Here is a 12238-nt window from a genome sequence, read left to right on the forward strand (position 1 = left end):
AAGTTAAAGTATAGGGGACTCAAAACATGCTCGAAAACATCTCGGATGTCGGTTCGTTTGGTCGTACGATCGCGTTGTTCGGTTAATTACGACGGAAGTCGTAACGAACGCAAAATCGATCCAAATTAAGCGACGAATGGAATTTTTGCATGGCGATCACTAAAATAAAAATATTTTAGTGTGTACAAAAATTTTGGATGTCCAGATGTGTCCAGAACGTAAGATATGCGCGAAAATGCAAACTTACGTCGTTTTTGACACTTTTAGTCCCTGTAAGATCATGTAAGCATGTTTTCGCACACCGAACCTATCAAAGCTTATTTCTAAGCCATGTTTAGGTTATTTATGGTATGTTTAACTTATGATCAAGTTCCGGACTGTACGTTGCCTTACGAAACGGCAGACTTTCGCAAGTTGACGCAAATAGTCCCTGAGAGCGAATAAACTTGTTTTTGCCATACCAAAGCCTTTAAAACTTATTTCTAAGTTATGTAAAGGTTATTTAAGGTATGTTAAGTTTATGATGATGTTCCGGAGTGTTTTTCGCGTTAAACTGATCGTGTTTACGCATCAGTTTGCGTATAACTTTCTAGAAAACGATATAGAGTTCAAAATCGATCAAAAATCAACATGGGCACAAAACCAAACATAAATGACAAACATTGGGATCAAAACAAACTGTTTTATTAATATTGTATTGTTCAAAGTTTGTAAAAATGATATCACAAGCACAGATGTCACAGTCTCCCCTACTTCAGGAAATTTCGTCCCGAAATTTATTTAGAGGAAACTTGTGAGAATAGATGCGGATATTTCGCTTTCATCTGATCTTCATGTTCCCAAGTAAACTCTGGGCCACGTTTAGATTCCCAGCGAACTTTGACCAATTTAATCCGCTTGCCTTTCAACTTCTTAAACGAACGGTCCACTATCTCCACAGGTTTCTCAACGAAGTGCATTGTATTATCAACACGAATTTCATCAAGTGGTATGTGGAGGTTCTCATCAGCTAAACACTTTCTGAGATTGGACACGTGGAATGTTGGATGAACATTTCCAAGTTCAGGAGGTAGCTCAAGTCTGTAGGCTACTTTTCCGATTCTTTCAACGATCTTAAATGGTCCAACATAACGAGGTGCAAGTTTTCCTTTCTTCCCAAATCTAATCACACCTTTCCAGGGGGATACCTTGAGTAGGACGTGATCACCAACTTGGAATTCCAAGGGCTTGCGTCGTCGATCCGCGTAACACTTCTGACGGCTTCTAGCTGTCTGAAGGTTTTCACGAATCTTCTTGACCTTATCTGTAGTCTCTAGAATGAGTTCAGGTCCAGTAAGCTGAGCTTCACCTATCTCATTCCAGCAGACCGGTGAACGACATTTTCGACCGTATAAAGCTTCAAAAGGAGCCATATTGATGCTAGAGTGATAACTGTTGTTGTAAGAGAATTCGATCAAAGGTAGATGCGAATCCCAACTACCACCAAAGTCAATCACACACGCTCTAAGCATATCCTCCAGTGTCTGGATTGTTCTCTCAGATTGACCATCTGTCTGCGGATGGTACGCTGAGCTTAAATGAAGTTGAGTACCCATGGCAGATTGCATGGTTCTCCAAAAGCGAGACGAGAATCGAGCATCTCTGTCAGATATAATGTTCAAAGGAACACCATGTCGAGATACAATCTCATCAACATAGATTTTGGCAAGCTTGTCAGCAGATAGATCCTCACGGATCGGCAAGAAATGTGCTGACTTTGTAAGACGATCAACAACAACCCAAATGGCGTCATGACCTTTTTTAGTGCGCGGTAACTTGGTAATGAGATCCATAGAAATGTTTTCCCATTTCCAAACCGGAATCTCTGGTTGCTCCAATAATCCAGAGGGATGTTGATGTTCTGCCTTAACCTTAAGACAAGTAAGGCATTTTGAAACATATAAGGCAATGTCTTTCTTCATACCCGGCCACCAGTACTGGGTTCGAAGATCCTTATACATTTTGTCTGCACCAGGATGAATAGAATAACGAGACTTGTGAGCTTCATCCATAAGCAAAGTGCGAAGATCGTCTATACTTGGGACCCACAAACGGCCCGTGTAATAGAAAATCCCAAAATCTCTTAATTCAAGCTCAGGATTAGTATGACATGGTAACTCTTTACCCATCAAGTCTTGTGCAACACAAGTATGTTGAGCCTGAATTATGCGAGATTGAATGTCAGATCGAACCTGAACACAGTGAAGCTTGACACGTTCCTTACGACTTAATGCGTCAGCCACGACATTCGCTTTACCAGGATGGTAGCGAATTTCGCAATCGTAGTCGTTTAGGAGTTCAACCCAACGTCGTTGCCTCATGTTAAGTTCTTTCTGATTGAAGATATGTTGGAGACTCTTGTGGTCAGTAAACACTACACACTTTGTACCGTAAAGGTAGTGTCTCCAGATTTTGAGAGCAAAGACTACTGCACCTAACTCAAGATCATGAGTGGTGTAGTTCTTCTCGTGCACTTTCAGCTGTGCTGATGCATAGGCTATAACTTTGTTTCTTTGCATAAGAACACAGCCAAGACCTAAATTGGATGCATCACAGTACACGACAAAGTCGTCGTTACCCTCGGGCAAAGATAGAATAGGCGCATCACAAAGTTTCTGCTTTAAGGTCTGGAAAGCTTCTTCCTGTTTGGATCCCCACTCAAAAGGTTTGCTTTTCTGAGTCAAAGCAGTGAGAGGAACCGCAATCTTGGAGAAGTTTTCTATGAAACGGCGGTAGTAACCCGCTAGACCAAGAAATGAACGAACCTCGGTAGGAGTAGTAGGAGTATCCCAGTCCTTAATCGCACTGATTTTGGCGGGATCTACATGAATACCTTGTTCGTTGACGATGTGCCCCAAAAAATGAACTTCCTTAAGCCAGAATTCGCACTTGGAGAATTTGGCGAAAAGTTGTTCTTTCTTTAGGAGCTCCATAGTAAGACGAAGATGTTGCTCATGATCAGCTCGAGTCTTAGAATAGATCAAAATATCATCAATGAAGACGATAATGAACTTGTCCAAATAAGGCTTACAAACCCTATTCATCAAGTCCATGAAAACAGCAGGAGCATTTGTTAAACCGAAAGGCATAACAGTAAACTCATAATGACCATATCGAGTACGGAAAGCTGTCTTGGGAATATCTTCTTCGAGAACTCGAAGTTGATGATACCCAGAACGTAGATCAATCTTTGAAAAGCAAGTAGCACCCTGTAGCTGATCAAAGAGATCATCAATGCGAGGTAGGGGATATCGATTCTTGATGGTAAGCTTGTTAAGCTCACGGTAATCGATACACATCCTAAAAGATCCATCTTTCTTTTTCACAAATAGGACAGGAGCACCCCAAGGTGAAAAGCTTGGACGGATGAATCCTTTGTCAGATAGCTCTGAAGCTGCTTAGACAACTCTTGCATCTCAGACGGTGCAAGACGATAAGGTGATTTAGTAATGGGATTTGCACCAGGTACAAGATCGATGCGAAACTCAACTTGGCGTACAGGGGGTAAACCAGGTAATTCTTCAGGAAATACCTCTGGATAATCCCGAACAACAGGGATATCTTGGATTGTCTTACCCTTACCTTTATCCTCTACGACATGTGCTAAGAAAGCAACATATTTCTTGCGTAGATATTTGCGGGCTTGGGTACATGACATGAGTTTAACGGGTTTCTCCCCATGAACTTCTAAGATCTCACCAGTCGAAAGCGGTATACGAACCAACTTCTCAAAACATACTACCTCAGCATGGTACTTGGATAACCAATCCATTCCAACTATAACATCAAAGCTCCCGAGTTGCATCGGTGTGAGGTCGATAGGAAAAAGATGGTCATTGAGATTCAACTGGCCATTTCGAAGAACAGAGTCGAGGACAACAGGTTCACCACTAGCTACTTCTACTGTCAAGGGCTTTCCTAGTTTTGTTCTAGTCATCGCAAGCAAAGGCTCAAATGCTAAGGACACAAAACTCTTATCGGCACCCGAATCAAATAGAACCGAAGCAGGATGGTTGTTAACAAGGAACGTACCGTTCACCACTTCGTTATCCGCACGCGCCTCATTTGCATTCAGATTAAAAGCTCTACCACGAGCTGGTGCCTGATTTGCATTTGCCAACCTCGGGCAATTGTTCCTATAGTGGGTCAGATCCCCACAGTTGAAACATGAACCAGGCGGAAAGTGAGGTCGTGCAGGATTCTGGGCAGGGTTTTGCACTGCTGGGTTTTGAGCTGCCTGATTCTGATTAGGAGCAAAGCGGCAGGTGTTTGCAAGATGACCAGACTTGCCACAATTCGTGCAGATACGGCATTGCATCTGTGGCTGGTGGTGGCTGTTACATCTGTTGCACAGAGGTGCATTTCCCGCATACTGCCTCTTGGCAGCAGGTTGTGCAGCCTGATTCTGTGCTGCCTGATTGGTAGCAGCCTGGTTAGTCTGAGCAGTGACCGCGAAATTCTTGGAAGCCTTACGCTTCCTAGATTTCTTTGAAGACTCAGCAGCCTTCTTGCCCTTACTCTCATTGGCGCTATCAGACTGTTTCTGCTTCTTGTCACCTTTCCTGTGGAGTTTACCCTTCTTGATTTGGGATTCAGTAAGGGTAGCAGCTAGCTCAATGGCCTGTCGGACGGTAGTAGGGTGACTGCCAGTTACAATATCCTGAACAGGATCTGGCAAACCGTCTATGTACCTCTCAATAGCCTTATCCAAAGGCGTGACCATGGTCGGACAGAGCAAGCTTAACTCCTCATATCTGTCAGTGTAAGCCCGGTGTTCACCACTGACTTGCTTCAGATCATTGAACTCATCTTCGAGTGCCCTCTGCTCATGTCGAGGACAAAATTCTCTCATTATGAGAGTCCTGAGTTCCTCCCAAGTCTGACCCAAAGCAACATCAGCACCTCTATCTCTCATTACCCCATTCCACCAGGTAAGAGCCCTCTTCTGGAATACACTCGAAGCAAACTCGACCTTACGGTTGTTCGGACACTGAACATGGCGAAACGTGCTCTCAAGACTCTCAAACCACTGGAGAAGCCCAGTTGCTCCTTCAGTACCACTAAACTTGAGTGGTTTAGCCGAGTTAAACTGTTTAAAGTTGCACAGAGCAGGTGCATTAGCATTGTTATTGATGGCTTGGTTTATTTGAGTTATGAGACCAGGTAGCATAGCAGCCATCTGCTGTGCTATAATAGCTGCCAGTTCGGCATCAGGTTAGGGAACGTTACGTCGAGGAGGCATTCTAAAAGAGGAAACATGAGAGAAAACGAGTGAGATGATGTGATGAAAATGAGATAATAATAAAATCGACAAAAAGCAAGGAATGTGGTCATTTGTTTGTTACCACAAAGCAAACAAACAACACACAGTGACAAATCAAAGTAAATGAGTCATAATAATGTATCGCGAAGACATGCTCGCCTATAAGTGAACACTCACCCCAAGAGTTCCCAGGTAAGAGTGACTGGTCCGATACTGCGGATTTGTACGAACACTCTAGCCTTAGACAGAAAACTCAGGGTACAGGCATTCACTCTTCCAGTTTGCACGTGTTCACATTATTTAGACCCAAAACTTTGACGAGATTTTTGAAAAATTGGAAGGCACAAGGCCAAAAGAAATCATCTAAGGATAGATGATTGATTTCAAAATCGTGTTCAAGTTTTGGTAATCACCTAAGGATAGGTGACGGGTATTGTTTTAAAATCTAAACACAAGTAAACTTGTGTTAGGGTCCTAGAAAGTTATAGTCTAGGTCAAAGCATTGCTAATAACCTAATTCCCTATAACCATTGGCTCTGATACCAACTCTTCTGTCACACCCCGGCCGCGTAAAACAACAAACCGCGGCGGAAACGCCGGGGAGGTGAGTGGCGACAGAATTATTGTTTCAACAACCATGGCAAATAAAGTTATGTATTATTAAAATTTAAGTTACATTGTCTTTGAGTTCAAACTAAACTAACATAATAACTGTCTTTTAAGTCACTAAGGCCCGAGTCCGCCTAAGTGAAGCACAAGCATCATCATGCATTAGCACCTGAAACACATGTAAAAATAGGTACGTCAGCATAAAAATGCCTGTGAGATACATAGGTTTTGTTTATGCAGATTCATGACTTGTATTTGAAAGGAGAGTTTAATAAAATGTAGTCATGAACCTTGTAAAATGTTTTCCTTTGTAAAACCATGTGAAAATCAATGAAAATCAAATGATGATGAAATGATAATGCATGGTTAAATGAATAACTAAGTAAAAGTGAATTTGTATAAAATATGTAATTGTAAAACAATGTCATGTTTATGTATGAAATGTTTCATGTGTTGCCCAAGTGGTTTATATAACGCAACGATGTATAATACGATAAAAGCACTTATATATAGGAAGTACCAGCGGCGTATCCACCATGCTTTTATCATATAACACATAGCCCCGTTACATAAGTCACTTATCAATAACCAACCAAAATGTCTTGTTCCATGTCAAAATGTGTATGTGTAAACCATGTACAATGTCATGTATATCATGTAAAACCAATGAAATGCATAGCAAGTAGGAAATCATCTACTTAACTATGTAATGATGTCTAATGTGAAAACAAATGTCATGTATGGTGAATAACTAGAAGTTACTCAACCCCATAGAAAATGTACAAAACATGTTTTTGAATAAACCTAAGTTTAAATCAAATGTTATGCTTTGCAGAAAAACAATGCTTTATGATTACAAACATTTATGCAGTAATGTTAATCGCATACATTCAAGCCTTGCGACTGCGGCGACAAACCCTTAGACGAATTAAAGGTTTATCTAAATTATGTTGTCGGATTCTGTCATCCCCAACTTCCAAACAAACCCAGGAAGTCGGAAACGGGAGTTGTCAATTCCTATGGTACCATTACATAAGTCCGAGCGGCGTAGCTAATGTTAATGAATGTATTATTGTCCCGATTGAACATACCAAATGTCATAACCAATGTAGCATGTGAAAACCATGTACTAGGAATGCTAAGTAAACATGCCTAGTAGAAATGTTCATGTAAAAGCAATGTGCTAGCATGCTCAGTAAACATACATAGCAGAAACGTCATGTAAAACAATGTGTCACATATGCTAAGTAAACATATGCAACAAATGTGTAACAAATCAATGTGCTAGCATGCTTGACATACATAGCAAAACACAATGGAAAGCATGTACTATATATGTACTAGGTGAAAGTAGCATGTTTATGTCATAAAAGCATGAAATACACAAAAGTAACATGTATGTACATGTGTATCACCCCAAAGTATTTGAAAACGGTAAAAGAGGGGAACTATGTACTCACTTGGGATTGCTAATTAGTCTTGAGAATAAGACCAATTTAAGCTCCAAGGGTTACGGAATCAACCGGCACCTAGTATAGGTAACTATGTTAACAATCGGCTCCTAAATCGGGAGATAGGATAGAATGAGGTTCTATAAATCAAATGAGTAATTGAACTCATATGGTATGATTTATTAGTCCCAACATTCTGATTGGAAGGCCTACCTAAGTGCTTTTGACCCGTTTCGACACATTATGGTAACATAAGCTACTATAAGGCGTCGTTAGCGTAAAACTATGATCGGATGGTTAACTATGTGCTATGTCAAGTCTTACATGCCCAATTATCCCTAAACATGTTACTAAATCAGATTACATGTCAAAATTATGTTCACATAGTCAAAATACGGATTTATGCTTCAAAAGGGCATTTTGGTCATTTCCTATGGGCATACAAGCTAACAAGCATATGACTAACCAATCCTAGGTGATCATAAGGTTATAACCTCAGTGGTTATTCCCTATGAAACTATGATCATTAACTAAACTTGGTCGGATCCTAAAGATCGACCAAACGGGTCGGGTTCGAAAGTCTAAGCGGTTGTTTAGACCGCTTAACTTACGACCCTAAACAAGCACAAACTAATAGTGTCGAGTTGGACATGTCAAAACATGTCTAACCTACTGATTTGGTATCAAAACAAAGTGTTTTGATACCCTAAAGTAGTTTCGAGGCAAAATGCGTGCTAAAACGCATTTTGACCGAAACTTTGACTCGACACTACAACTAGCTAACGTGGTAATCAGCAGCTATAACCGCGAAGGATTATAACTATCGTGATTACAATCACGTTTCAAAGTTCAATTGAACTTTGACTTGACCAATTGATGGTCAAAACCGAAAGTCAAACTGTTGGCCAAACTGTTTGACTTTCTGCACTACATAAAAAAAAGCAAGAAAAAGAATGAAAGAAGCTCACTTAAGGTCCTTGCTATCTTTTCTACAAGAAGACAAAGTCCCAAATGCTTGAGAGAGAGCTCCAAAGCAGATGTGAAGAGAGGAATGAGTGAATGAGCAAAGAAATGAGTTGATGGAGCATGGTATTTATAGTTGGACATGAAGAACAAGATCACTCCAAGTGTTTTTCTTAGCCATTAAGCATGAAATCACAACCATACATTTGTTAGGAGCAGGTGCAAAGCCTTGGAGAGGTGGTAACTTGGTTACCACACAAAGAAATTGCAAGATTGGCCCCTGAATTTACAAACTGTTGCTGAAAACAGACTTTCTGCCCAGATGTGACGCTCGCGTAGCGCGACGGCATAGGCAGTAGGTGCTCGCGCTACGCTACCATGTATCAGGTTCAGCAAAGTTTCAAAATGGCAGAAATGGTCCCTGCACGTGTTTAAAGCCTTTTTCGATGCGTTTAAACCCCGTTATCCTCATTTCAAGGCTCTAAAATGAAGTTAAAGTATAGGGGACTCATAACATGCTCGAAAACATCTCGGATGTCGGTTCGTTTGGTCGTACGATCGCGTTGTTCGGTTAATTACGACGGAAGTCGTAACGAACGCAAAATCGATCCAAATTAAGCGACGAATGGAATTTTTGCATGGCGATCACTAAAATAAAAATATTTTAGTGTGTACAAAAATTTTGGATGTCCAGATGTGTCCAGAAAGTAAGATATGCGCGAAAATGCAAACTTACGTCGTTTTTGACACTTTTAGTCCCTGTAAGATCATGTAAGCATGTTTTCGCACACCGAACCTATCAAAGCTTATTTCTAAGCCATGTTTAGGTTATTTATGGTATGTTTAACTTATGATCAAGTTCCGGACTGTACGTTGCCTTACGAAACGGCAGACTTTCGCAAGTTGACGCAAATAGTCCCTGAGAGCGAATAAACTTGTTTTTGCCATACCAAAGCCTTTAAAACTTATTTCTAAGTTATGTAAAGGTTATTTAAGGTATGTTAAGTTTATGATGATGTTCCGGAGTGTTTGTCGCGTTAAACTGATCGTGTTTACGCATCAGTTTGCGTATAACTTTCCAGAAGACGATATAGAGTTCAAAATCGATCAAAAATCAACATGGGCACAAAACCAAACATAAATGACAAACATTGGGATCAAAACAAACTGTGTTATTAATATTGTATTGTTCAGAGTTTGTAAAAATGATATCACAAGCACAGATGTCACATCCTGGGATAATACCCCAGATATCACTGAGTATAAAGACCTAGTATCTCAGAAAGAGGGATCTTTCAAACAAGATTTCGGGGGTTACCCATATATCCAAGAATATTTACCCACGAATTAAGCAAGTTTGAATTTAGGTTTATATCTCATTTCAATTTACTAAGTGTGTAAAAATCTACCGACACATCCGTAGTAAGATTGTTTATCACTTTTAAACATTACATATCTTTAGCGTGCTGCGATAGTCCACTGATGTACTATCATCTCCTCTTTTTTCACAACAAAACTCGTTTTTGATTTTTCAATGTTTATGACTTTTTCAAATTTTCTAATTTTTTTAAAATTTTTCTCCCCCTAAAATCAAAATGTGTTTCAATTTTGATTTTCTGAGAAAATTTGAAACAAAACTGTACAAACTGGACAACTTGATGAGAATTACTTCAGTTCTCCATCCACATGGCGTAAACAATCAGAACTCCCCCTCACAACAACCTATTTTCCCATTATGATTTCAAAACATTTAAGTTTGTTTTAATCAAAATGGTTTTTCCGGAAAATTAGTTTTGTGTGACGTTTCATAAACTCGGGGTTTCATCACCTTGTTCTCTTCATACATATGACAAATTTTACAATTTTAGATTTTGATCTCAAACATCACTTGTAGAAAATCAAGTACAACTTAATGTCCCTGATTTACCACATGTAAGACGAAAAATCACCAGAGTGAAATTTCTCAAGAAATGTGCCGATTCATGTTCCACGCTTACCAACCTGGGAACTCCGGCATGTCAGGTTTTTCATTTAAACAATTTCACCCAAGCCTGACTGTCCTTGGGTGATTTTGAATTCTTGTTCAACAATGGTGGAAAGTTTGCATCATCCATTGTTAAACCTGAATTCTCAGATTTTATCTCAACAACCTACTCCTCTGGCTTTACCGTACCAGAATCATTGCCTGAATGTGGCTTGTCTGACTTTGATGAGCCAGATTCATCGCCGACATGTGGCTCCTTTGTTTCCGAAGAAACAGATTCATCGCCACAAAATGTTACCTTCTTCTTGTCCTTTTTTCGTCCTCAGATTTGTATCTGATGAATTCATCTTGCTTGACTTTGCAGTCGAGGGAGTTAATTCATCAGAACTCTTATTCGATCTGTCCGGTGAACCCGAGGACAAAATCTTCTCTAGATATTCTCTGGCCTTCTTCCTCTTCTTTCGTAGTTTGTCTTTTTGCCCTTGAGAAAGCTTCACTTTCTTTTCTTGAACTATAGGTTCTTGAACCTTCTGCTCTTTGGGCTTGACATTGACTGGTTTCTTTGCCAACTTCTGAGAATTAACCCTCAATCTTTCACTTGATTTCCTTGGGCAATCTCTGGCAATGTGACCTCTGATTTGACAGTTAAAGCATCTTCTCGTCTCATAACTCCAACTCTGGCAGTTAACAGCAATGTGTCCTTGATAACCGCATCTGTAACACACTCTGTTATCGTACCAATCACCATTTTCAGTCCAAATGCTCAAATCAAAGCATTGTTTGGCTTGGTGATACTCTTTCCTCTTCTTGATTGTTGGATTTGACTTTTGAGCACTGTGGTCAAACCTGCACCACTTATTGCCAACAATTTTTGAGTTTTCATTTTTCAATTCTTGTAATTTTTGATTGCGATTGGATGATTGATCTGATGAGCTTTTATTTTCTTTTTGAACAATTTTCTCAGTTTTAATTTTTTGTTTTTGTTCCACTTTCTTCTTCAAAGGTTTTTGCTTAGAGCATTCTCCCTTTTCAGTCGATTGCAAAACAGTTTTCTGAAATTTTTCTTTTAATTTCAAAAACAATTTTTGTTTTTCTAATTTTTCATTTTCATCATCAGATTTCTCATCACAATCTTCAACTTTGACATTGTCAAAGTTTGTGACATCGTCACTTATTGGAATCCGTCAACTCTGATACCACTTGTAGGAACAGTTTTGACGCCGTTCAATTGCGTAACGAACGTTCGACGTGCGGAATCCGTGAACGTGCGTGACCGAACACACAATAACATACTAGAAACGTGAATCTATTTCAAGATATGACAAGTTCGGTACAAGAATCACGTGTACAAAGACTTTCTCTCTCTAGACTTGAATCTCTACAATCACCAAATGGAGCTAAAGTCTTCAAAAGTCTTCCAAAACCTTACAACTTATGACATAACTCTCCTATTTATATGTCATTGGAATTAATGAGATTTCTCATTAATTACCAAAATGACACCTTGCTAATTTTATCTACTTGTGACATTATGAGCTTGATTTCTTCCGGCTTTTCACTACGACACGAATTGACGAAGGCGATAGACAATAAATGCATCAACAACTAGATCATGAAAGGATCATTTTAATTAGATCAACGAACGATCTTTTTAAACTAGATCAACACATGATCCCCTTAACTAGACCGTCGTACGATCTCTTTAAATAGACCACTTAAGGTATCTGTTTAAGAATTTGAATTTTGTACCTTGTACTCTGTTTCTTAAAAGAAACTAGTACTTAGGATTTTTTGGGAGATCACTAGTGATCATAAAATGAAAGAACCATATGAGAAGTTTGTTCTGCAAAGAACACGGTTCTTTGGTGTCGGTATTGTAGGGGTATGTCAACACATACACACAATCGTATCAGTTTCGTAAAATAAAAT

Source organism: Helianthus annuus, chromosome 5 (assembly GCF_002127325.2).
Source record: "Helianthus annuus cultivar XRQ/B chromosome 5, HanXRQr2.0-SUNRISE, whole genome shotgun sequence".
Lineage (NCBI taxonomy): Eukaryota > Viridiplantae > Streptophyta > Magnoliopsida > Asterales > Asteraceae > Helianthus > Helianthus annuus.